Here is a 26867-nt window from a genome sequence, read left to right as displayed (position 1 = left end):
GCATCTCTAAAACCCAATTTCCTTATTTATAAAAAGTGCCCCCTCACAGAGCAGGTGTGAGTCTCAAATGAGAAAATGAATATGAAAATAAGTTTTAAAGGGTAAAGTGTTTTTCACACATTAATTCTGAATATTCATTCTTTTTAAACTTGTTTTGAAATAATTTCAAACATACAAGAAACTTGTACGATTTTTACAAATTCCTACAAATCCTTCCCCCAGGTGAAACAACTGTTAACATTTTACCATATTTGGCTTATCTGTTTCCCATAGTCAGTATGTGTGTGTATATGTGTGTGTTCGTATTATCTTTTTTCCTAAACCACTTAGAGTTGCAAGCATGAAGGCTCGTTTCCACATATTATTTCAGCATGCATTTGCTATAAACAAGCATACTGTCCTACAGAACCTCAGCCTAACTATCAAAATTAGGGATATAATGCTATTATTTAATCCACTGATCATATATATTAAGATTTTCTCCAATTGTCCCCAAAATGAAATGTTTAGGTCCAGGATCCAGTCCAGAATCATGTGCTACATTTAGTTGTCATGTCTCTTTAGTCTCCTTCTGTCTGGAACAGTTCTCCAGTCTTTCCTTGACATGACCTTAGTTTTCAAGATTGCAGGCTTTCTAGTAACTTTGCAAAGTCTTCCTCAGGTCCTGATATTTCTCCATTATTAGATTCATAGTATGCCTTTGGGGCAGGAATACGTGGAAGTGTCACTGTGTTTTTGTCAATGCATCATATCAGAAAGCACACAGTATCCTTTTGTGGTGGTAACTTTTAGCAATTGGTTAAGATGGTTTCTGCCAGGTTTCCCCACTCCAAAGTTAAGACAATTATCTTGTACTTATTAAGAAATATTTAACATTAGTTTACATTCTACTTTAAAGGAGATTTTTCCATCCTCTTTTATTCATGTTTATTTTTATTGGATTCCTATTTTATTCCATAGATTATGACCCATTACTATCTTTATTCATGTCGATGCTAAAATTTCCAAGATTTGTCCAGTGGGAACAGTTTTAAGCTGGCTCCTATGCCCTTTTGACATGCTTACCTTATTCTTTGAGAACTTTCTTTCTTTCTCGGACGACAAGATATTCCAGGCTCATCTTGTACTTTTCTGGCCCCAGCTCTGGAAATAGCCATTTCTCCAAGGGACCCTCATTCCCTATAACAGAGAATGGTTTTCAGAAATAAAGATGTCAGGGTTAGGAATGCAAATTGTTATTGGTATTACAGATTTTTCGCTTCTGGAACAACTATATAGCCATATGGGAAAAAGATGAACCTCATGCCCTACTTCATTCCATAATTAAACATTAACCTGAGATAGATTATAGACCCAAAGTAAAAGTTAAAACTATGAAGCCTCTATCCAGGAAAGAAAAACATTATAAATTGGACTTCATAAAAATGAAAAATATATTGTTTATCAAAAGATGCTGTTACAAATATGAAGAGACAGCCACTGAACATATATACACACATATACACACCAAGAACTAATATACAATATAGGTAAATAAATTGTAGAGTATTTAAATAGAACATGTGTATCAAGAATATATAAATCACTCCTAAAAAACAACAATAAAAAGACAAACAACTCTTAGAAGACAGTTTTTCAGTTTCTTACGAAGCTGAACATACCATAAAATCCAGCAATTGCATTGCTTGGTATTTACTGAAATGAGTTGAAAATTTATGTCCAAACAGAAGTCTGCACATGAATATTTATAGCAGTTTTATTGCCAAAACTTAGAAGCAACCAAGGTGTCCTTCAACAGGTGAGTGGATAAACTGTGGTATACCCAGACAATAGAATATTACTGAGCAATAAAAAATGAGCTATCAAACCAAAAAAAGACACGGTAGACTTTAAATGCATATTTAAAGTCTTTTGCATAAGCAAAAGAAACAATCTAAAAAAGCTGCATACTGTATAATTCCAACTATATGACATTCTGGCAAAAGCAAGACTATGGAGGCAGTAAAAAGTTTAGTGTTGCCAGGAGTAGGGTGAAGGGTAGGAATGAATAGGCAGAGTACAGAATATTTGTAGGGAATGAAACTATTCTGTATAATAATATAATGATAGATACATGTCATTATACATTTCTCAATACCCATAGAATGTACAAAGAGCGAACTCTAATGTTAGCTACAGACTTTAATTAATAATAAGGTATCACTAGTGGCTCATCAATTGTGACAAATATACCACACTAATGCAAGATGTTAATAATAGGAGGAACTTGTGGGAGAGAAGCAGGGGGAATTTGGGAACTCTGTACTTTCTGATCAATTTTTCTGTACACCTAAAACTGCTCTAAAAATAAAGCTTATTCATTAAAAACAAAAGGCAAACAACTCGATTTTTTTAATGGGCAAAAGTCTTGAATAAACTAATCTGCAAAAGAAGACATAGGAATGGCCGATAGGTATATGAAAAGGTGATTAGCATCACTAGTATATGGGAAATACAGTAAGATACTATTTTATACTCATTTAGTATTGCTAATTTTTTTTTAAAAAACTGGTAATTCCAAATGATGTTGAGAATGTGAAATGGCTGTAATACTCATACACTGCTGGTAAGAATGTAAAATGGTACAGCCACTCTAGAGAACTGATTGGTAAATTCTTGCAGTTAAACATATATCAACACTATGACCCAGGGATTCTGTTCCTAGAATAAAAACATATGTTCACAAAAGTTTTCTACTAGAATGCTCATAAAGCATTGGAAACAACCCAAATGTCTATCAACAGAAGAATGAATAAAATAAATTGTGGCACATCCCTTTAATCAATACCACTCAGCAAATTACTAATACACACAACACAAAGATGAATCCCAAAAGCATTATTCTGAGTGAAAGAAGCCAGCCATACCTGCATGGTTCAATTTATATGGAATCCAAAAACAGGCACAACTACTCTTTGGTGATAGAAAGCAGAACAAAGGTTGCCTGAGTCTGGATGTTCAAGGGGGATTGATTACAAAGAGACACAAGGGAAATTTTGAGGGTGATGAAAGGGTTCTATATCTTAACTGTGGTGGTGGTTACATGGTTCTGTACAATTGTTAAAACTCACCCAACTGTTTCTAGATTTTTTGATGATGGCCATTCTGACCGGTGTGAGATGATATCTCATTGTAGTTTTGATTTGCATTTCTCTAATGATTAATGATCTTGAGCATTCTTTCATGTGTTTGTTGGCAATCTGTTTATCTTCTTTGGAGAAATGTCTATTTAGGTCTTCTGCCCATTTTTGGATTGGGTTGTTTGTTTTTTTGATATCGAGCTGCACGAGCTGCTTGTAAATTTTGGAGAGGGTGTGGAGAAAAAGGAACCCTCTTGCACTGTTGCTGAGAATGTAAATTGATACAGCCACTATGGAGAACAGTATGGAGGTTCCTTAAAAAACTAAAAATAGAACTACCATACAACCCAGCAAACCCACTACTGGGCATATACCCTGAGAAAACCCTAATTCAAAAAGAGTCAGGTACCAAAATGTTCATTGCAGCTCTATTTACAATAGCCAGGACATGGAAGCAACCTAAGTGTCCATCAACAGATGAATGGATAAAGAAGATGTGGCACATATATACAATGGAATATTACTCAGCCATAAAAAGAAAGGAAATTGAGTTATTTGTAGTGAGGTGGATGGACCTAGAGTGTGTCATACAGAGTGAAGTAAGTCAGAAAGAGAAAAACAAATACCGTATACTAACACATATATATGGAATCTAAGGGAAAAAAAGTCATGAAGAACCTAGGGGTTCTAAGACAGGAATAAAGACACAGACCTACTAGAGCATGGACTTGAGGATATGGGGAGGGGGAAGGGTAAGCTGGGACAAAGTGAGAGAGTGGCATGGACATATATACACTACCAAACGTAAAGTAGATAGCTACTGGGAAGCAGCCGCATAGCACAGGGAGATCAGCTGGGTGCTTTGTGACCAACTAGAGGGGTGGGATAGGGAGGGTGGGAGGGAGGGAGACGCAAGAGGGAAGGGATATGGGAACTTATTTATATGTATAACTGATTCACTTTGTTATAAAGCAGAAACTAACACACCATTGTAAAGCAATTATACTCCAATAAAGATGTTAAAAAAAAACTCATCCAACTGAACACTTAAGATCTATGCCTTCTAATTTATATAAATATACTTAATTTTTGGAAAAAAGGACTGTGCAGTGTTATCTTCAAAGACCTTAACAAAAGAAAAGCTGACACAAAATTCTAAACATAACAAATCTGACATTCAATAATAAAGACAAAGAGTGTTTTTAGCACTTGGGAAGAGGTAATGAAGCATAACTCTCATGAGTCATTTTGGAAGATACTGCTAAAGCTCACATTTTAGCTCTATCTCTCAGGGTCCATTCAGGTAAACAGAAGATAATCTCTTTTTGTACAATTTGTATTTGTACAAATCTCAGTTACCATGTGTTGTGGCCTGAATTGTGTCCTCACCCCAAAATTCATTTGAAGTTCTAACCCCCAGTATGTCAGAATGTAACCTTATACAGAGATAGGGAATTCACTGAGGTCATTAAGTTAAAATGAGTTCATTAGGGTGGGCCTTAATCCAATATGACTAATGTCCTTACACGAAGAGGAAATTTGGTCACAGACGTATACAGATGGAAAATGATATAAAGATACATGGAAGAGGCAGCCATCTACAAGCCAAGGAGATAGGCCTGGAACACATCTTTTCCTCATGGCTCTCAGGAAGACCAACCCTACAGATACTTTGATCTTGGACTTCCAGCCTCCAGAACTATGAGAAAATAAATTTCTGTTATTTAAGCTATAAATTTGTGGTACTAGCAAACTAATACACCATGGTTAACCTTATTAACACCACTGCCCCAAAAATATGGTTCAAATTTCAGTTACCACAGTATATCAGTTGAACAATTGCATAAAGTACAGATTTTGCTGCTAAACCCTTAAGTCCACATATCACTATGTAAATAACAAATACACATCATGATAAATGACCAGTCACATCACTTCTCACACAATCTGTCAGTGATTGGTCACTAAACATCTGATACCCAGTTCAGACACAGACAGCAGAGCATGCATGCTAAATGTGTTACATACTTTCCTCCCAGTGATAAAGCCATGTGACATTTTATAAAAATGGATAATAGAAAAATGGAATTGGCCAACAAATGAAGGTGTAGCCAGAAGACAAAAAAAATAAAATAAAACCAAACATGAAACGGGAGAGTGATTGTAATGGAAAGGATGAAAATGTCACAGAAGAAATGACGCTCACATTAAAGGAACTCAGAAAAATTTCACAGTATTGAAAATACAAAGGAGCTGATCCATACTTAGAAAGAAGTATGATAATCTGCCAAGGTATGGAAATGATGCTTGTTTCCTATCATATGTTACTTATATGCTGGGAAGCTGTTGTGATTTTCAAGGATCTCGAGGAAGCTCCCAATGTCTATCCCTGTCTGCCACTACAAAGCAGATGTCTCTCAAGAGCTTACTAGGAATCTCCTGTGAATCTCACATCTGCCTATGCATCTGGCTGCAACTGCTGCCAGAGTATAATAGACTGCTCCACCTTCTAAATCTCATGCAAGTGCCTCTCATTGGCAAACTTTAATCCAGAACAATTTAGGAGAGGGGATTCTGGGAAACTATTCTCTGGCTTCTCTTCTGTGATGCAAAAATAAAACAAAACAAACAACAGCAACAAAAATAACCCTTAAAATATTTTGACAGTTGTAGTAGGAAGAATAATGGCCACCCAAAGATGTCCAATCCCTGGAATCTGTGGATGTTACCTTACAAGTGAAAAGGAACTTTGTGGATAAAACTGTACACTTTTTTTTTTTTTTTTTTTTTGCGGTACGCGGGCCTCTCACTGTTCCTCTCCCGTTGCGGAGCACAGGCTCCGGACGCGCAGGCTCAGCAGCCATGGCTCACGGGCCCAGCCGCTCCGCGGTATGTGGGATCTTCCCGGACCGGGGCACGAACCTGTGTCCCCTGAATCGGCAGGTGGACTCTCAACCACTGCGCCACCAGGGAAGCCCAAAACTGTACACATTTAAAGGGTGAATTGTAAGGTATGAAAATCATCTCAATTTGTCTTGTTATCTCATGGGTTTTATTCCAACTAGATCTTTAATTATCATAAACATTTATTTTATAGTCTATCAGATTATTTTAAGATCTACTGAGTGGAATGAGGGAAGGGTATGAAGCTTCCATTTTGCTGTGTCTGCTGTTCTCACTCATGATGGATCATTTCCTTCTGTGTTTTTAAATTTTGGATTGTGAGTTATTTTCTGTACAACTGTGTATGAAGGAATTGTGGATCACCTGGCCCATAGGCACATCTCTTCAGGATGATTTTGTGTTTGCCAATGTCCAGGGACAGTAGAAGCTTATCCCCAATCTTATGCTGATTTCTTGGCTTGGAACTTCTTACATCACACAGGTGGAGGGGACCTGTTAACCCAAATCCACATGTGTTGCAGACCTAGCATTTTGAATTGTTAAGAGAGATATTTTGAAAATTTTCTACCCAGAAACATAGAGACAAAAATTCTTCCTGGGCTTTGGGAATCTTGATTTGTTTTGTGTCATTTTTTCCCCCATAATTCATCCTTTAGCCAAAACTGTAGCTTTTCCATGGTCCTATCTTTAGATCAGCATCTTAACTTCAAATTGTTTCTCTTGTGTGAGCCCAAGGCCTAATCTCCTCTCCTTAGATAAATGTCAAAAACCCTAACCCTTAGATTATTGACACTCATAACCCCTTATCATTCCTATCCCTGTAATAGTTACAGCATTAAGTCATGTACTTTCTGCTCCGGTTATCAGGTCTCTCTTCATTTCTGACACCAGAAACTATGATCTCAACTATGTACATAAAAGAATTCTGTTATATCCAATTAAACATTACTAGGTGTTCATTACAGGAGTATTTTCAATTCTCTTTACCGTTCTGCTGCAATCAGAAGAGTAATTGTCTATTTTGGCTGTCTGTCTTTCACAGTAGACTGAGAGTTTCTCTAGGATACAACTAGAGTCAAGACTTCATGAAATCTGTGTCAGGGGCATTCACGGAATGATAAGAGAATGTTCAAAAGCATGGAATTTAGAAGTCTAAGCTGTTTTCTGAGAATAGTCCAGTGTGGTTTATATTTTGGTTATGTGAGGATAGGCATAAGAAGCTATGACAGGTGACAATGATGATGCTCATTTCATTCCATAATAAAGAATTTGAATTCCTCTATCAATAAAATTGAAGCCATTATACAGATTTAAACAGTGAAATGTCATAATCTTATTAGTTACAGGCTGATCACTTCAATTTCTCTGGGGCTGGATTAAGTGTGAGAAAAAGTGGATGTGGAGAGACCAATGAGATTACCACCATAGTCCAGGAAAGAGTGAACTTTTAATCAGCCTATTTTCAGTACCACAGTTTGATCTCTAGGTTTCTGGAGAATAGAAGAGGTACTTCACAGAAATGTATTGTGCACACATATACCACCGCTTCCCCCAAACTTTAAATAAAACTTGGAATGTTTATGTGCTCAGTAAGTCATTAATTAATGCCTAATTGATCTGACAAAACGGTGTACTATTCCATAGCCTCACCCTAGCTACAACATCAAGTCTTTATGAATCATATTAATCTTCCCAATGACATGAAAAGAAACTGATGTTTAAAATAAATAAAAAATAATGAAATCCTTAAGACAGCCTAAGTCAGAAAAGCGGTTATGTGTTTGTCTGTGGGAATGGTATTCTCTCTTTTCTGGCGACTTTCAGCTAAACTGCAGAGCCATTTTGGCATACTGTGTCACTAAATCAATTGCCTGTATGGACAGTTAACACCGTCTATCAGTGAATTAACAAGGGTGTGAGAGTTCTCCCCCCTATTAAATTACCCTAAGACCTAAAATAAAATCCCCCCTTATATAAAACTTACTGTCTTCCCTAAGTAACCCACGATGAGTGACTTCTGTAAGAGAGAGGTTGGCTGTCAAGATAAGTCTGTTTTCTGAAACGCCTATCTACCCTCCAGTGAATACCTTGTAGCACACACTCAGGTTTGACTTTCTCAACCAATTCCCTAGATTGTCTGATGGCATGGAGATCTAGTGGTGTCTAAACTGTTTTAGTCTCTTCAAACAGCTACTGAAGACAGGTGGAGTTCACATCGGTAGGCTCAGAAGGAACAAAGATATATAAAAATATACCCAGGTGGGCACAACATGACATTTTCTTTCAAATATTCTGCACTTGTGGCCTGCCAAACATTTCAAGAATATTTTTCTACTGTGTTTGGACAAAGTTCTTCTGAGTAAATGAGCTTCATACAAAACAATGAATAGGATAAGAGAATGATAAGATATTAAGAATTAGTAAGCAGGCTACTCATAACACTATAATATATAAATCACATACTGTTGCTTCAACTAAGAGTAGTGTGATGATTTTTAAAAATATTCTGAGAAGAAAAATACCCTTTCCATCTCTCATCCTTATTTATCCCTTTCATTATTTTTAAGGTTCATGAACAATGCATTTTTCTTTTTCTGATTTACAATGATGGCCTTGTTACTTTCAAATAAGGATACTATGTCAGGAACAGGAAGGTTTCCTTAAGAATACTCTGCTAGTAATGTAAGCAGTGCTTCCAGGAAAGAAGAATATGGCACACTCAGCTAGTTGCGACGATCATGGAGAAAAATCAGGTGTCTATGGGTCACCCTTGTGTTTTCAGTGGGTTCAGAGTCATTGCCTACTGGCACAGGGGTCTTTTTAGCCTCTCTTGACAGGTTGTCTTCTATAAGTGCCATCCACTGAGCCTACACGTGCCCTATCCTCTGTGCATTCATTTATAAAACGTGTATTGCAGCGTTACATTTATCTTGCTCCAGAGGCAGTACAATATGTTGGTTTGGAGCAAAAGCTCTGGAGCTGGGCAGTCAGGCTAGGTTCAAATTCTGGCTCTAGCAATTATTCTTTGTGACCTTGGGCAATTTGCTTAATCTCTGTGCCTTGTTCTTTTCGTCTGTAAATTGGGGAGTAATAATACCTGTTCAAATGATTTGTTAGGATTAATCACTTAATATATAGTCAGTGCTTAGAAAAGTACACAAACACTAAAACGCCGCTTATTATTGCCAGACACTGTGTTAATCACTGAGGATATGGCTCTCAGGTTCCCTGTTCTCAGGACCCTCGAAATCCACTTACGGAAACCAATACCTAAACTGATATAATAAATTATGGCAAATGTTTGACATGGAAGTTCAGAGGGTTATGGGAACCCCTATGAGGGGGATCTAACACATTCTCAGATGAATCACTGCTCATAAGTGTCATTGGAATGAATGAAAAAGCCCTGAGGCAGAAGTGTGCCTTGAACAGTAGTATGAAAACTAAGTAAAAGAGAAGGCAATAAGCTAGGAGGGGTAGTAGGAGATGAAACTCAGAGATAACAAGGGGCTGTGGGACCTTTGTAAGCCATTGTAATGCTTTGAAGATATGCTTTGAAGACACGAAGAACCTTTGAAGGGTTTTGAATATAGGAATGATTCAATCTGACTACATTTCAGCAGTCATCCTGACTACAGTGTTAAGAATAGATGGCGTGATGGCATGTAGCAGGGAAAACAGTGAGAAGACTACTGCAATAATTCAGGTGAGACCTGAGGGTAGCTATGAACTGGGTGGAAGCAGTATTAGACAGGCCCACCCCTAAAATATGTGGTGCTAAGAAAAAAGTTTAAATAGACGTCCACATATGTTAAATATGATATATTCTACCTCGGTATCTTACCTTCATGTTGAGAATTTTTTAAATGTATAAATATATGCTTTTTATATTACTAAATGTAGGGAAAATATCAAATGTGACAGAATTAATATATTATACATGTCTGGATGTTCTGTTGGTGGGCTGACAATATACGCATGATTAATAATATAAAATAATTTATAGTTTACTGTATATCTGTTCTATAATTTTTTCTTGCCTTTATTTCAGTGAAATTATTGTTATTATAGTCAAGATTTTCACATAATACTTATTCTATGCATGATAATGCCAGGCTGGATATCCCTTATTTTCTTTTTTTTTCAGGTTTTATTCAATATTTTACTCCCTATACAGTGGCTTTTATCTTTTTTTTTAATTTTTTAACATCTTTATTGGAGTATAATTGCTTTACAAGGGTGTGTTAGTTTCTGCTTTATAACAAAGTGAATCAGCTACACATACACATATATCCCCATATCTCCTCCCTCTTGCGTTTCCCTACCACTCTCCCTATCCGACCCCTCTAGGTGGTCACAAAGCACCGAGCTGGTCTCCCTGTCCTATGTGGCTGCTTCCCACTAGCTATCTTTTTACATTTGGTAGTGTATATATGTCCATGCCACTCTCTCACTTCGTCCCAGCTTACCCTTACCCCTTCCCGTGTCCTCAAGTAAATTCTCTACGTCTGCGTCTTTATTCCTGTCCTGCCCCTAGGTTCTTCAAAACAATTTTTTTTTTGGATTCCATATATATGTGTTAGCATACGGTATTTGTTTTTCTCTTTCTGACTTACTTCACTCTGTATGACAGTCTCTAGGTCCATCCACCTCACTAGAAATAACTCAATTTCACTTCTTTATATGGCTGAGCAATACTCTGTTGTACATATGTGCTACATCTTCTCTATCCTTTCATCTATCAATTAATCTTAGGCTGATTCCATGTTCTGGCTATTGTAAATAGAGCTGCAATGAATATTGTGGTACATGACTCTTTTTGAATTATGGTTTTCTCAGGGTATATGCCCAGTAGTGGGATTGCTGGGTCATATGGTAGTTCTATTTATAGATTTTTAAGGATCCTCCATGCTGTTCTCCATAGTGGCTGTATCAATTTACATTCCCACCAACAGTGCAAGAGGGTTCCCTTTTCTCCACACCCTCTCCAGCATTTACAGTTTGTAGATTTTTTTTTTTTTTTTTTTGCGGTACATGGGCCTCTCACTGCTGTGGCCTCTCCCATTGTGGAGCACGGGCTCCGGACGCGCAAGCCCAGCCGCCACGGCCCACGGGGCCAGCTGCTCCGCGGCACACGGGATCCTCCCGGACCGGGGCACGAACCCGCGTCCCCCGCATCGGCAGGCGGACTCTCAACCACTGCGCCACCAGGGAAGCCCCAGTTTGTAGATTTTTTGATGATGGCCATTCTGACTGGAGTGAGGTGATACCTCATTGTAGTTTTGATTTGAATTTCTCTAATGATTAGTGATGTTGAGCATCCTTTCATGTGTTTGTTGGCAATCTGTATATCTTCTTTGTGGAAATGTCTATTTAGGTCTTCTGCCCATTTTTGGATTGGGTTGTTTGTTTTTTTTCAATCGAGCTGTATGAGCTGCTTGTAAATTTTGGAGATTGATCTTTGTCAGTTGCTTCGTTGGCAAGTATTTTCTCCCATTCTGAGGGTTGTCTTTTCATCTTATTTATGGTTTCCTTTGCTGTGCAAAAGCTTTTAAGTTTCATTAGGTCCCATTTGTTTATTTTTGTTTTTATTTACATTTCTCTATGAGGTGGGTTAAAAAGGATCTTGCTGTGATTTACATCATAGACTGTTCTGCCTATGTTTCCTCTAAGAGATTTATAGTGTCTGGTCTTACATTTGGTCTTTAATACACTTTGAATTTATTTTTGTGTATGGTGTTGGGAAGTGTTCAAATTTCATTCTTTTACATGTAGCTGTCCAGTATTACGAGCACCACTTTTTGATGGGGCTGTCTTTCCTCCATTGTATATTCTTGCCTCCTTTATCAAACGTAACGTAACCTTATGTGTGTGGGTTTATTTCTGGGCTTTCTATCCTGTTCCACTGATCTACATTTCTGTTTTTCTGCCAGTACCATACTGTCTTGATTACTGTAACTTTGTAGTATAGTCCGAAGTCAGGGAGCCTGATTCCTCCAGCTCCATTTTTCTTTCTCAAGATTGCTTTAGCTATTCAGGGTCTGTTGTGTTTCCATACAAATTGTGATGTTTTTTTGTTCTATGTCTGTGAAAACTGCCATTGGTAGTTCGATACGGATTGTATTGAATCTGTAGATTGCTTTGGGTAGTAGAGTCATTTGCACTATGTTGATTCTTCCAATCCAAGAACATGGTACATCTCTCCATCTGTTTGTATCATCCTTAATTTCTTTCATCAGTGTCTTATAGTTTTCTGCATACAGGTCTTTTGTCTCCTTAGGTAGGTTTATTCCTAGATATTTTATTCTTTTTGTTACAATGGTAAATGGGAGTGTTTCCTTAATTTCTCTTTCAGATTTTTCATCATTAGTGTATAGGAATGCAAGAGATTTCTGTGCATTAATTTTGTATCCTGCAACTTTACCAAATTCATTGATTAGCTCTAGTGGTTTTCTGGTAGCATCTTTAGGATTCTCCATGTATAGTATCATGTCATCTGCAAACAGTGACAGCTTTACTTCTTTTCCAATTTGGATTCCTTTTATTTCTTTTACTTCTCCTATTGCTGTGGCTAAAACTTCCAAGACTATGTTGAATAATACTGGTGAGAGTGGACAACCTTGTCTTGTTCCTGATCTTAGAGGAAATGGTTTCAGTTTTTCACCATTGAGAACGACGTTGGCTGTGGGTTTGTCATATATGGCCTTTATTATGTTGAGGTAAGTTCCCTCTATGCCTACTTTCTGGAGGGCTTTTATGATAAATGGGTGTTGAATTTTGTCCAACACTTTTTCTGCATCTATTGAGATGATCATATGGTTTTTCTCCTTCAATTTGTTAATATGGTGTATCACATTCATTGATTTGCATATATTGAAGAATCCTTCCATTCCTGGAATAAACCCCACTTGATCATGGTGTATACTTTTAATGTGCTGTTGGATTCTATTCACTAGTATTTCGTTGAGGATTTTTGCATGTATGTTCATCAGTGATATTGGCCTGTAGTTTTCTTTCTTTGTGACATCTTTGTACGGTTTTGGTATCAGGGTGATGGTGGCCTCATAGAATGAGTTTGGGAGTGTTCCTCCCTCTGCTATATTTTGGAAGAGTTTGAGAAGGATAGGTGTTAGCTCTTCTCTAAATGTTTGATACAATTCGACTGTGAAGCCATCTGGTCCTGGGCTTTTGTTTGTTGGAAGATTTTTAATCACAGTCTCAATTTCAGTGCATGTAATTGGTCTGTTTATATTTTCTATTTCTTTCTGGTTCAGAATCGGAAGGCTGTGCTTTTCTAAGAATTTGTCCATTTCTTCCAGGTTGTCCATTTTATTGGCATATATTTGCTTGTAGTAATTTCTTAAGATCCTTTGTATTTCTACAGTGTCATTTGTTACTTCTCCTTTTTCATTTCTAATTTTATTGATTTGAGTCTTCTCCCTTTTTTTCTTGATGAGTCTGGCTAATGGTTTATCAATTTTGTTTATCTTCTCAGAGAACTAGCTTTTCGTTTTATTGATTTCTGCTACTGTTTCCTTCATTTCTTTTTCATTTACTTCTGATCTGACCATTATGATTTCTTTCCTTCTGCTAACTTGGGGGTCTTTTTTTTCTTCTTTCTCTAATTGCTTTAGGTGTAAGGTTAGGTTGCTTATTTGAGATGTTTCTTGTTTCTTGAGGTAGGACTGTATTGCTATAAACTTCCTCCTTAGAACTATTTTTGCTGCATCCCATAGGTTTTGGGTCATCGTGTTTTCATTGTCAGTTGTTTCTAAGTACTTTTTGGTTTCCTGTTTGATTTTTTCAGTGATCTCTTGGCTATTAAGTAGTGTATGGTTTAGTCTCCATGTGTGTGTATTTTTTTACAGATTTTTTCCTGTAATTTATACCTAGTCTCATAGCATTGTGGTCGGAAAAGATACTTGATACAATTTCAATTTTCTTAAATTTATCAAGGCTTGATTTGTGACACAAGGTATGATCTATCCTGGAGAATGTTCCATGAGCACTGAGAAGACAGTATATTCTCTTGTTTTAGGATGGAATGTCCTATAAATATCAATGAAGTCCATCTTGTTTAATGTATCATTTAAAGCTTGTGTTTTCTTATTTATTTTCATTTTGGATGATCTGTCCATTGGTGAAAGTGGGCTGTTAAAGTCCCCTACTATGAGTGTGTTACTGTCGATTTCCCCTTTTATGGCTGTTAGCATTTGCCTTATGTATTGAGGTGCTCCTATGTTGGGTGCATAAATATTTACAATTGTTACATCTTCTGCTTGGATTGATCCCTTGATCATTATGTAGTGTCCTTCTTTGTCTCTTGTAATAGTCTTTATTTTAAAGTCTATTTTGTCTGATATGAGAATTGCTACTCCAGCTTTCTTTTGATTTCCATTTACATGGAATATCTTTTTTCATCCCCTCACTTTCAGTCTGTATGTGTCCCTAGGTCTGAAGTGAGTCTCTTGTACACAGCATATATACAGGTCTTTTTTTTTCTATCCATTCAGCCAGTCTATGTCTTTTGGTGGGAACATTTAATCCATTTATATTTAAGGTAATTATCGATATGTATGTTCCTATTCCCATTTTCTTAATTGTTTTGGGTTTGTTATTGTAGGTCTTTTCCTTCTCTTGTGTTTCCTACTTAGAGAAGCTCCTTTAGCATTTGTTGTAAAGCTGGTTGGGTGGTGCTGAATTCTCTTAGCATTTGCTTGTCTGTAAAGTTTTTAATTTCTCTCTCACACATTCTCACTCTCATCCACTACTACATATACTCACACAATCACACTCACACACTCACACATAATCTCACACTGATACAGCCACACATTCACACAGACACACAGTCACACACATGACAGACGTCAGTCATCATTGTTGCCATGCAGTGTTCTAGACTGAAGGATATATGAAGAAAATTACAAAGACTCTTTGGAGTTTATATTTTACTGGATAGCAATAGATAACCAAACAAATCATATAAAATCAAGTAGTGATATATATTATGACAAGTTGAGTAGAGTAAAGGAATAAAGTGCAGGAGTGGTATTTTAAGTACAGTGGCTTGGGAGGTTTTCAGAACATTTGAGCAGAGATGTGATATGATCATATTTATATTTAAAAAAATAAATATATGATAAGAAGGACACAATTAGATGATAATCATAGAAGCAATTTTCTGGGCAAGAAATGATGGTGACTTGGACTAGGTGGATAGCAGTGGAAGCTCTAGGAAATGGTTATATTTTAGATATATTTCAGAGATAGAGGGAACAGAACTTGCTGATAGATTAGAAGTGAAGGATTAGAAAAAGAAAGTACCTAAGGATGATTCTAAAGTTGTTGGTTAGAGCAACTGGAATGATGGAGTTACCATTTACTAAAATGAAAAACACAAAGAGAAGCTGATTTGTCGTTGAGGGGAAGGTGGTACAGTGGGAACCAAGGGTTTAGTTTGGACATGATAGGTTTAAGTTGTCTATTGGTCATTCAAGCAGAAATGAAGATTAGGACATAGCACACGAGTCTGGAATTTAGGGAAACTTATTTATTGAGTGTTCATTAATTCATTCAACTAGTAATTATTGAGCACCTCCACTTTGCAAGGCTCTGGAGATTCAAAACCAAAATCAAGTCCCTGCCTTCATAGAGCTTGCATTTTGGCAGGGGAAAGTAGACTATATACAAAGAAATATATTGTATAATATAATGGTAGTAATAAGTGTTATGGATTAAAACAAACAAACATGTGCTTGAAACTATAGTAAGTACCTTGCATTCATTACCTCATTTAAATCCGCATTAACAGTGCTGAGAATGAGCTATTGGTATTATTCCCAGTTTAAAACTGGTGAAAGCAAACCTCCCACAGGCTACTTAGTAAGTTGAGGTTTAATGAATAAATTAGTGAATAACTATTTTAATGTATCTGACTGTACAAGAACACCAAGGCTTCGTTGAGTACTGGCATGGATCATTCTATTTTGTTCTCAAGCCACCACGCCTACCTACCCATGTCTTGATTCTGAAAAGTAGCCACACCACAGCAAATGGGCACTAAAATATCATGAACACCTGAGGTCCTAAAAGTGTATCAGGTTAGAAATGCAACAAATGAAACCATGAAAAGGAAAATTTCAATGGCCCTTCGTATTTGAATGGATTTACAGCTTACAGAGCTTTTGCACTCATGTACAAATCTGCCTGATTTACATAGCTCAGGGTTTTAAATAGGGGTACATTCAGCAAAGGAAACCATTGACAAGATGAAAAGACTACCTGCTGAATGGAAGAAGATATTTGCAAATGATATAACCAATAAGGGATTATATATATATAAACAGCTCATACAACTCAACATCAAAAAAACAAGCAACCCGATTAAAAAATGGTCACAAAAACCGAACAGACATTTTTCCAAAGCAGAAATGCAGATGGCCAACAGGCATATGAAAAGATGCTCAACATCACTAATCATCAAGGAAACGCAAATCAAAACCACAATGAGATATCACCTCACATCTGTCAGAATAGCTATCATCAAAAAGAAAACAAATAACAAATGTTGCCGAGGATGTGGAGAAAAGGGAATCCTCATACACTGTTGGTGGGAATGTAAATGGGTGAAGCCACTGTGGAAAATCGTATGGAGGTTCCTCAAAAAACTAAAAATAGAACTATCATATGACCCAGCAATTCCACTCCTGGTTATATATATATATGTGTGTGTGGGGGGGGTGTATATATATATAAACACAAACACTAATTTGAAAAGATAGGTGCACCCCAATGTCCACAGCAGCATTATTTACAATTGCCAAGATAAGGAAACAACCTAAGTGTCCATCAACAGATGAATGGATAAAGAAGATGCAGTGTATATATATACAATGGAATACTCAACCATAAAACAGAATGAAATTTTGCCATTTGCATCAACACAGATGAACTTGGAGGGCATTATGCTAAATAAACTGTCAGACAAAGAAAGACAAATACTGTATGATGTCACATATATGGAATGTAAAAAAATAAATCAAACTAGTGAATATAACAAAAAAGAAGCAGACTCAAAGATATAGAGAAAAAACTTGTGGTTACCAGTGTGTGTGTGGGGGCATCACAGGGGTGGGGTAGTGGAAAGTACAAATTAGGTGTAAGATAGGCTCAGAGATGCATTGTACAACACAGGGAATATAGCCAATATTTTGTAATAATGTTAAATGGAAAGTAATCTTTGAATATGGTACAAAAAATAAAAAGTAAAAGAAAAACTAAAGTTCAAAAAATTTTTAATAAAATAGGGGTGCATGCATAATTTCATTGGTCCTTGTAATACTAGCCTCTGAAAATTGCCAACTAAGCATGGTCTCTTCTCCTGAACTAGAAAGCCCTACACTGAGTACTACTTCATCCACAGATCACACCCACATTTGGAGGAACCCACTACCATTTCCATGGGGGCTGCATTCTCTCCCAGAAACAACTGGTGAGATCAATGTACTGGAGCTTTCAATGTGCCACAGCTGCAGAGTTCTGTGGAAAAATGGAGAAGATCACCTCTCTACCTTTCTACACTGTAATTAGTTAGAGAAGTCCCAGAGCAATACTTCTTGAGTCTCAATATATTACAGGCTCTTTAATGAAATACCCATGCCAGTTTTTGCTGCCAATTCTCTATTTCCTTTGGATGCAGATATAAATCTGTTGGCAGGAGTGGAGGTGGAGTGATGTTCTTTCCCATGGTATCATGTTCCTAAATGGGGGGACATACACTGGAGTAATACCACTGGCCTTTCTCCCCAGGAGGAGGACAGTCTTCACTCAGCTTAACACTTCTTGCTTCTCCCTTTTGGACAGGCCTGCCATCAGGAAGCTAACAGTCTTAGTTTTGCACACCATGAGTTTTAGAGATGCACGGCCCCACTGGATGGGGTGTGCTGCATTTGTTGAGTGCTGCCTTTGACTAGGTAACTCTAGCTAATTCTGGGGTGCAGAATTAGGAGGTTCATTCTTGCTGCACACCTAAACTTTGTTCTCTAAATCCAGCTGTTTTTAGGAATGAAGATGATATTGTTGATCTCCATCTGTCTGAATCTTTTAGTTCCAAACTGGGGTAGAAAAGAGGTATTACATTTACTGCACTCACCAAATCCCACAAAGTCTATGGGAACCAAGCTGGAGAGAGTTTTGAGTGACAGACTTCCCTTAAAACTACTGCTCTTTTTTGATATTGAACTGTATGAGCTGTTTGCATATTTTGGAAATTAATCCCTTGTCAGTTGCATTGTTCGCAAATATCTTCTCCCAGTCCGTGGGTTGTCTTTTGGGTTTGTTTATGGTTTCCTTTACTTTTTCCTTTGCAAAAGATTTTAAATTTAACTAGGCCCCATTTGTTTATTTTTGGTTTTATTTCCATTACTCCAGGACACAGATCCAAAAAGATATTGTTGAGACTTATGTCAAGTTCTGCCTATGTTTTCCTCTAGGACTTTTATAGTATCTGGCCTTACATTTAGGTATTTAATCCATTTTGAATTTATTTTTGTATATGGTGTTAGAGAATGTTCCAATTTCATTCTTTTATATGTGGCTATCCAGTTTTCCCAGCACCACTTATTGAAGAGGCTGTCTTTTCCCCATTGTATAGTCTTGCCTCCTTTGTCGTAGATTAATTGACCATAGGTGCGTGGGTTTATTTCTGGGCTTTCTATCCTGTTCCATTGATCTATATGTTTGTTTTTGTGCCAGTACCATACTGCTTTGATTACTGTAGCTTTGTAGTATAGTCTGAAGTCAGTGAACCTGATTCCTCCAGCTCCATTTTTCTTTCTTAAGATTGCTTTGGCTATTTGGAGTCTTTTGTGTTTCCATACAAATTGTAAAATTTTTTGTTCTAGTTCTGTGAAAAATGTCGTTGGTAATTTGATAGAGATTGCATTGAATCTGTAGTGTGCCTTAGGTGGTATAGTCATTTTGACAAAATTGATTTTTCCAATCCCAAAATACAGTATATCTTTCCATCTGTTTGTGTCATCTTCAGTTTCTTTCATCAGCGTCTTATAGTTTTCAAAGTACAGGTCTTTTGCCTCCTTAGGTAGGTTTATTCCTAGGCCTTTTATCCTTTTTCATGTGATGGTAAATAGGATTTTTTCCTTAATTTCTCTTTCTGATCTTTCATTATTAGTGTATAGAAATGCAACAGATTTCTGTGTATTAATCAAAAAATGGGCAGAAGAACTAAATAGATATTTCTCCAAAGAAGACATACAGGTGGCCAACAGGCACATGAAAAAATGCTCAACATTGCTAATTATTAGAGAAATGCAACCAAAACTAAAATGAGGTATCACCTCACTCCAGTCAGAATGGCCATCATCAAAAAGTGTACAAATAATAAATGTTGGAGAGGGTGTAGGGAAAGAGGAACCCTCGTACAATATTGGTGGGAGTGTAAATTGGTACAGCCACTATGGAGAACAGTATGGAGGTTCCTTAAAGAACTAAAAATGGAGCTACAATATGATCCTGCAATCCCTCTCCTGGGCATACAGTAAGTCCCCAACATACAAACCTTCAAGTTGTGAACTTTCAAAAGATGTGAACGTGTGTTCTATCAACGTCAGGCATGAGTGAAATTGCAGCTTGCTTTCTATCTCCTATTGCTGATGATCCTTCACCTCTACCACCTCCCACCTCCTTTCCCTCCTCCAGTCAGTAACTCTTCTTGCCTGTTCACTCGATGCCAGCCCCTATATGCCAGCTGTTGTACTATACTACTTTACTTTTCAAGATACTATACTGTAAGATCAAAAATGTTTGCTTTATTTTTTGTGTTTGTTTTTTATGTATTTTTGTGTGAAAAGTATTATAAACCTATTACAGTATAGTACTATATAGCCGATTGTGTTAGTTGGGTACCTAGGCTAACTTGGTTGGACCTACAAACAAATTGGACTTATGAATGCGCTCTCAGAATGGAACTTGTTCATATGTAGGGGACTTACTGTATATCCAGAGAAAACCATAATTCGAAAAGTTACATGCACCCCAATGTTCATTGAAGCACTATTCACAATAGCCAAGACATGGAAGAAACCTAAATGCCCACTGACGGATGAAGAAGATGTGGTATATTTATACAATGGAATACTACTCAGCTATAGAAATGAATGAAATAATGCCATTTACAGCAACATGGATGGATCTAGAGATTATAATAATAAGTGAAGTAAGCCAGACAAAGACAAATATCATATGATATCACTTATATGTAGAATCTTAAAAAAAGGTACAACTGAACTTATATACAAAACAGAAATAGACCCACACACATAGAAGACAAACTTATACTACCAAAGGGGAAAGGGGGGGAGTGATAAATTAGGAGTTTGGGATTAACAGATACACACGACTATATATAAAATAGATAAACAACAAGGACCTACTGTATAGCACAGGGAACTATACTTGATATTTAGTAACAACTTATAAGGGAAAAGAATCTGGAAAAAGTATATATATATACACATACACATACATATATATATATATATATATATATATATATATATATATATATATAACTGAATCACTGTGCTGTACACCTGAAACTAACATGACACTGTAAATCAACTATATTTCAATAAAAACAAACAAACAAACAAAACTACTGTTCTTCTCTTGTCACTGAATTCTGTTTACTGGGCTGATCAGCTGCCTATAACTCCTTAGAGGAATTAAAGTTTAATGATATTTGCAATGTTTGTTGAGCTCTTCATTTCTTCCTTCCTCCTTTCCTTCAGTAATATTTTATTAAATGCATGTTTTGTTTCAGGCTCTGTCCTGAGCTCTGACAATTCAACAATGAACAAGAGAGACATAGCACCTGCCCTCATGAAGCTTACAGTCTAGCAGTCCAACAGATGTTAATGAAATGATCCCCCAAGTCTTATAATGTATAATATCAACAAAATAAGTGCTACAAGTCCTCTGAACTCTGATATAGTCTGAGGAATCAAGGAAGGCTTCCCCATGGAAATGGCTCTTTAGCTGAGATCTGAAGGATGAGTTGGAGACAACAAGATAGACACAGGGTGAGAGAAAGAGCATATCTTAGACAAAGGTAAAGAAACAACCAAAGGTCCTATGGTGGTAGGGAGTTAGTGTGTTACTATGTGCCAAGGTTTGTACAAATCTGTTGTTTTAATTCACTCAACAATCACTTCTGCAAAATAGCTAAGCCCCCATTTTACAAATGAGAATATTGAAGCACAGGGGGTTACTAGATGCATGACATTGAGTAAGTGAATTTAAAGCCAGTATTGAGTGCCTCTAAGGCAGTGGTTCTCAGTTGGACCCCTACCACGCTAGAGCACATTTGGCAATATCTGGAAGCAATTTTAGTTGTCACAACTTTGAGGGGGGCTGGGGTGCACTGCTAGGTTGAGGCCAGAGATGCTGCTACACATCCTACAATGAACAGGACAGCCATCACAATAAACAATTATCTGACCCAAAATTTTAATAGTGCCCAAGATGAGAAACCCTGGCACTACTGAAATTTGGGTTAAACCCAAACTCTTAACCCTTCCACAGATGTGCCGCTCTCCCTGGAGGCTTCTCAGTCCTTTGTGCAAATAGACTTCTGGTCAGTCAGTTCCAATTAGCTGTACATGCCCAGTAGTGGACATGGATTAGACTTAAGTAGGGACCTCTGCTACTTGGCAATTCTTTCAATGATCCACACCAGCTTTGTATTGTCAGTTCCCTCTCACAGATGAAGAAACAGAGGTTAAATAACATGCCTTGAGTCTCAGAAGTCACAGTGACAGAGCAACTGAGTCCAGCTCTTTTGAAATTGAATCTGTTATCGTTTTCCTTCATAAGGCAGCCCTTCAAAGGACAAATGCTTAATCTCAGCCTCCTCATGTAAAACTGGCAAAGGCTGGAGATACAGGTCTGGATCTGGGCTGCAGGGGCGCTACAAAGAGTTTGTCAAATTTAGTGCCTGCATTATTTTTTTAGGAGCTTGAAAATCAGCCCAGTGTTATTCAGCTTGAATTCTTCTCTTGGTAGGCTCAAACTCACACCAGACACACAATCTGCTGTTTGTGTAGAGAATGTATCAGGAGAGAAAAGAATAGCACCCACATGTGAGCATCTGCTCAAAAAATCCATTTCACCATTAACCATACAACTGAGTGAGAAAAACATCTGTGCCTGCTATTGCAGATGTAATCATAAAACCCAAATGTAGCAATGGAACAAACTGGAAGAGGGGCAGAGGAGAAGAAAAGGGAGAAACACATAGCTTTGTTGTCAGAAAGGGAGGGGTCTCTGGCTGGGCCCCTGCACTGAATACTCTTGTCTTCACCTTTCAGACACCATCTATAGGAAACAGCAAGATCATAAGCAGGCAAATTATGCAATACAGCTCTAAGGAAGCAATAAACAAGGCAGAGGAATCCCAGAGACTGCAAATCGACAGCAAAAAATATATCTAAATATATGCTGGCGGCATTTCAATGTTAAGGCAGTTGACAGAATCATGGAACAAGAGACCGTAGAAAATGTCAAATCTGAAGGGCCCTCAGAGATCAACTAGTTCAATCCCCAGTCTTACTCATGAGGAAACTGAGGTGCAGAGAGGGATGTGACTGCCCAAGGTCACACAGCTAGTTAGTGGCAGATGATTCTAGGCAGTTCTGGGGAAACAATTTTTTTTCAGACCGGCAAGAGAGAAACGTTTTACAAAACTTTACAAATAACTGAGAACATCAGCTTGAAAGGATAACTCTGCTACAGCTATATAAATTTATGCCTTGATTCAGGGAGCCAAAAGCCAATGCTGACCTTTGCCCAAAGTGCTAAGGTGTAATTCTGCCACTCAGGGTGAAACAGAAACACCTACTAGATCTCAGCAACTAACACTGGCTCTACTTCTGCTGGACTGCCAGTTTTAAAGAACCACACAACTTTAATCTGAAGGTGGAAAGAAAGGGAAACCAACCAGGCCCATGGCACCCCAGGCCACACTCCTTTCATTGGCCCATGAAGAATCTGCATCCAGGAAGTCAGGACGCTAGGCTTTGGCTTCTGGTTCTGCCTACAACCAGCTGTATGACCTTAGGACAAATACAGACCACTGAACTTGAACCCTCCAAAAGCTTTTCTCCTCAGGACAAGAGGATAATAAGAAGCAAAAGGAAAGGAGAAAACAGAGAAATGTATGGGAAGAGGTGGTGGGAAGAAGCAGGGTTGCCCTCTCTTCCTGCCCATCCCCTCAAATGCCAGCCTAACTGTTATGGAGTCCATACAACACCCCTCCTAAATTCAGCCTAGGTTGTATCATTCATTTGATGGCTATTCATGGCCATCTTCTTTCATGAAATATCTGTTCAAATCTTTTGCCCATTTTTATTGGTTGTTTTCTCACTAAGGAGCTGTAAAAGGCATTTATATATTCTGGATATAAATATTTTGTCTGATATAAGTGCTGTGTATATTTTCTTCTATTCCAAGGTTTGACTTTTCATTTTCTCAACAATATCTTTCAAAGAGCAAGAGTTTTTAATTTTGATAACATTAAATTTATCATTTTTTAAATACTTTTGTGCTTTTTGTATTCTATCTATGAACTTTTCCCTACCCCAAAGTCACAAAGATTTTCTCCTATGTTGTCTTCTAAACACTTTAGAGTTTGGGGTTTTATATTTGGTTCCATTTAGAATCCATTTACATTTATTATCCATTTCGAGGTGATTTTTGTGTATGGCACAAGGTAAAATTTCATGTTCACTTTTTTCCTGTATTGGTATCTGCTTGATCCAGCACTATTTGTTGAAAAGACTATTTTCCCTCCACTAAATTGCTTTGGCACCTTTGATCAATTGGCCATATATGCATGGTATCTTTCACTTTTTAGTAGACCTATCCTTCAAGGACAGTACAAAGGAGGACACGAGTCTACATGTACATTTGCACTAATTCCAACTCAGTGGGACTCAACTCATGAGGTCAGACTGTTTAGGACTTCACAGTTCTGCCCATGGCGAAAGATGGAAGGACAGAAGACCACTTAACGATAGGAATTATAACAGATGCACATGATTGGGACAATCCTTTTTTGCATTTCATATGCATCACATAATTGATCCTTCAAAACCACCCTGTGAAAAAGCAATTAATATGATCCTCATGATTTGAAGTGAAGCTCTGAGAGTTAACTGACTTTTCTAAGGTCACAGAGCTGGACTCTGAACCTAGACTCTACGATGCCAGAACTATGTTTTCAATCACTGTTTCTATTCATCCTTTTAGCTCCATTACTCTTATATCCATAATTCGATGTGATGGTTCTCACCTGAAACAACCTCTTACTGTTCCCGTCCATTGCAGATGTTGAGGGCTAACTAATAAAATAGTTAATATTTTTTGAGTACCAAGGATTCAGTCTCTTTGTATATACACATTTTTTTAGTGTATAGACATGTACCATTTTATTACAAAGGTTCTCACAAAAATGAAAACAGTATCTCAAAAAGGAAACTAGACTACCAATCTTCACCTGCAGAATTGTGGGAGGACAGAGAGGGCAGGCAGTGTGAGTTTCTTGGCTTACTGGGGGCCAGTAGAAAGGTATGAGAACAGAACCAATCTAAAAATGGCTGATGTTACTTTAAGGAGCCTGAAAAGACCAGGGAGTCCCTGAAGATCCAGTCACCCCTTCCAAAATGCTCAATAAGGGCACCTTTTCAAAGCTACTAAGCAGGCACTTCAAGATTTTGTCCTATGGGTGCTTAAGTGTATCCCTTCTAGCCAGACCTGGCACCCGTTATGGTTCAAAATTAAGAATTCAGGAGGGATGGGTGGTGAGGCAGCTACTAGAAAAGCTTCACCTAACACATGTGCCCTGGGCTCAGGGCCCTGGTTCCTGTCTAGTCCCTGAGGATATTTATATTTAATATATTTTTATATAAATACACAGAGAAATAGAAAATATAAAATCTGAGGGGGTGCAAGATAAAGGTGGGGAACTTGGCAAGAAGCCAGAACTGGAGAAGTCTGTTCAGACCCTCCTCCTCCTTGGTTTTCTCCTCTTCTGTGACTTCTTTCTTTTTTTCTGGGTCTTTCTCTTTCTCATCTTCTGTTTTGACTCTCTTGGCTTTTTTGAAGTTGGAAGAGTTCTTGCGACCTCCTTCTCCCTCCTCATCAGAGTCGGAGAACTCTTCCTCACAGGCAATTTGTTTGTCCGAGGAACAGAGTGAGATGTGCTTGTCAGGGCCTTCTTCATCCTCATCACCACTCTCCTCTGGAATGGCATCCTCAGGAATGGCCTGCATTTGGACTCCAGGTATGAGGGTCAGCATTCTCAGGCTCTCAAACAGTCGCTGTTTGAGCTTTTCCAGATACTCATTAGTGTTCTGGTTAGTCATATTGGAAAGACTGATGTGAAATTTGAAATCTGGTTCAAAGTATTCAAAGTAGTCATTGTATGAAAGCTCATTAGGGATCTCCATGTCCAGGGCCACAGCTGTTTCATAAGTCCAGCACCAGGAGACATTATAATGGTGTAGCCACCTCCTCCCAGCATCAGCATAGGCAGGTTAAAGCTCTTCACAAATTCCACACACTTGGCTTGCCCTTTGATGGTCGAATCGAAGCAATCTAACTGATCCCCAGACAGGAAATCAGAGCCACAATGTAAGACGACTGCACTGAGCTGGAACATCTCCATTACTTTGGACATGACCGGCTTGAAAATGGCCTCATAGAACTCGTCAGCAATCCCATCTCGGAGCAGGTAGGTAACAGCCTGATACTTGCCTTTGCCAGCCCCAATATCCCGTAGGTCCCAAGTTCCTGGGAAGTACTCTCCATATTTATGAAAGGACACAGTCACGACTCGGTCTGTGGTATAGAAGGCCTCTTCCACGCCATCGCCATGGTGAATATCAATGTCAACATACAGCACTCTCTGGTGATACTTCAGCAGTTCCAGGATAGCCAAGACGATATCATTGACATTGACATAACAGAAGTCAGATTCCTCGGACTTCTTTGCATGGTGTAAGCCCCCAGCCCAATTCACAGTGATGTCCATCTGCTGTTTATTTTCAGGGCACTTGCCACAGAGCCACCAGGAGATAGCTGACAGAACTCAAACAGGCCATCAAATACCGGACAGTCCTCACCAACATAGAATCTCTGCATCTGCTTGCTGTACTCGGACGTGTTATCTGGGCAGATGGAGCGCAAGAATTTAATGTAGTCATCAGTGTTGTACTTGGTTCTCTCCTCAGCATTGGCTTTGTGAGGGTGATAAATTTCCATCTTTCAGTCGAGGCCATAGTTAAGGAGCAAATTGTGAGTCATGCAGATTCAGTGAGGCTTCATTGGGTGGCCTTGTCCATAATATACAACATAACTGGAAACTACATCCAATGTAATTTCCAACATCCCCTCACTATATCTCCAGGGAATTCACTCCCACAACAGAAAAATAACCATCACTACTCAGAATTATTGTAAGTCACAGTTCACCTCTTGCACATCGTTACACTTTATGGTGTCAAAGCACATTCACATTCATTTTCTTACTGGATTCTCACAAAAACTCATCGTAGTAGTAACAGACTTTCCCCCTGGTGCCCTGAGTCTGAGCCATCTTGCTCCCCTCCGTAGGTCCCTCTGCCCTCCTGCCAGCGGCTCTGCTCAGCCTCTTTACATATATTAACTCATTCAATCCTCCCAACATCCCTAAATGAGTTGTATACTACTGTCATGTCCATTTTAATGGAACCTGGAACCTCAGGCTCAGTGAGTTTATGTAACTTA

At 38.1% G+C, this 26867-nt stretch overlaps 1 pseudogene across 1 annotated transcript; it reads right to left on the bottom strand.

Moving 5' to 3' along the window:
• Positions 1-1066: 1066 nt before the first annotated feature.
• Positions 1067-26697, bottom strand: LOC307069069 (histone deacetylase 1-like; annotated as a pseudogene). The gene is made up of 3 exons: positions 26642-26697; positions 25105-26457; positions 1067-1179 (listed from the first exon to the last, which is right to left on the bottom strand). The product of its transcript is annotated as a histone deacetylase 1-like (transcript).
• Positions 26698-26867: the final 170 nt, after the last annotated feature.

Source organism: Hyperoodon ampullatus (genome assembly GCF_949752795.1).
Source record: "Hyperoodon ampullatus genome assembly, chromosome: X".
Lineage (NCBI taxonomy): Eukaryota > Metazoa > Chordata > Mammalia > Artiodactyla > Ziphiidae > Hyperoodon > Hyperoodon ampullatus.
The sequence above is the reverse complement of the archived record's forward strand: the minus strand, read 5'-3'. Positions and strand labels throughout refer to the sequence as shown.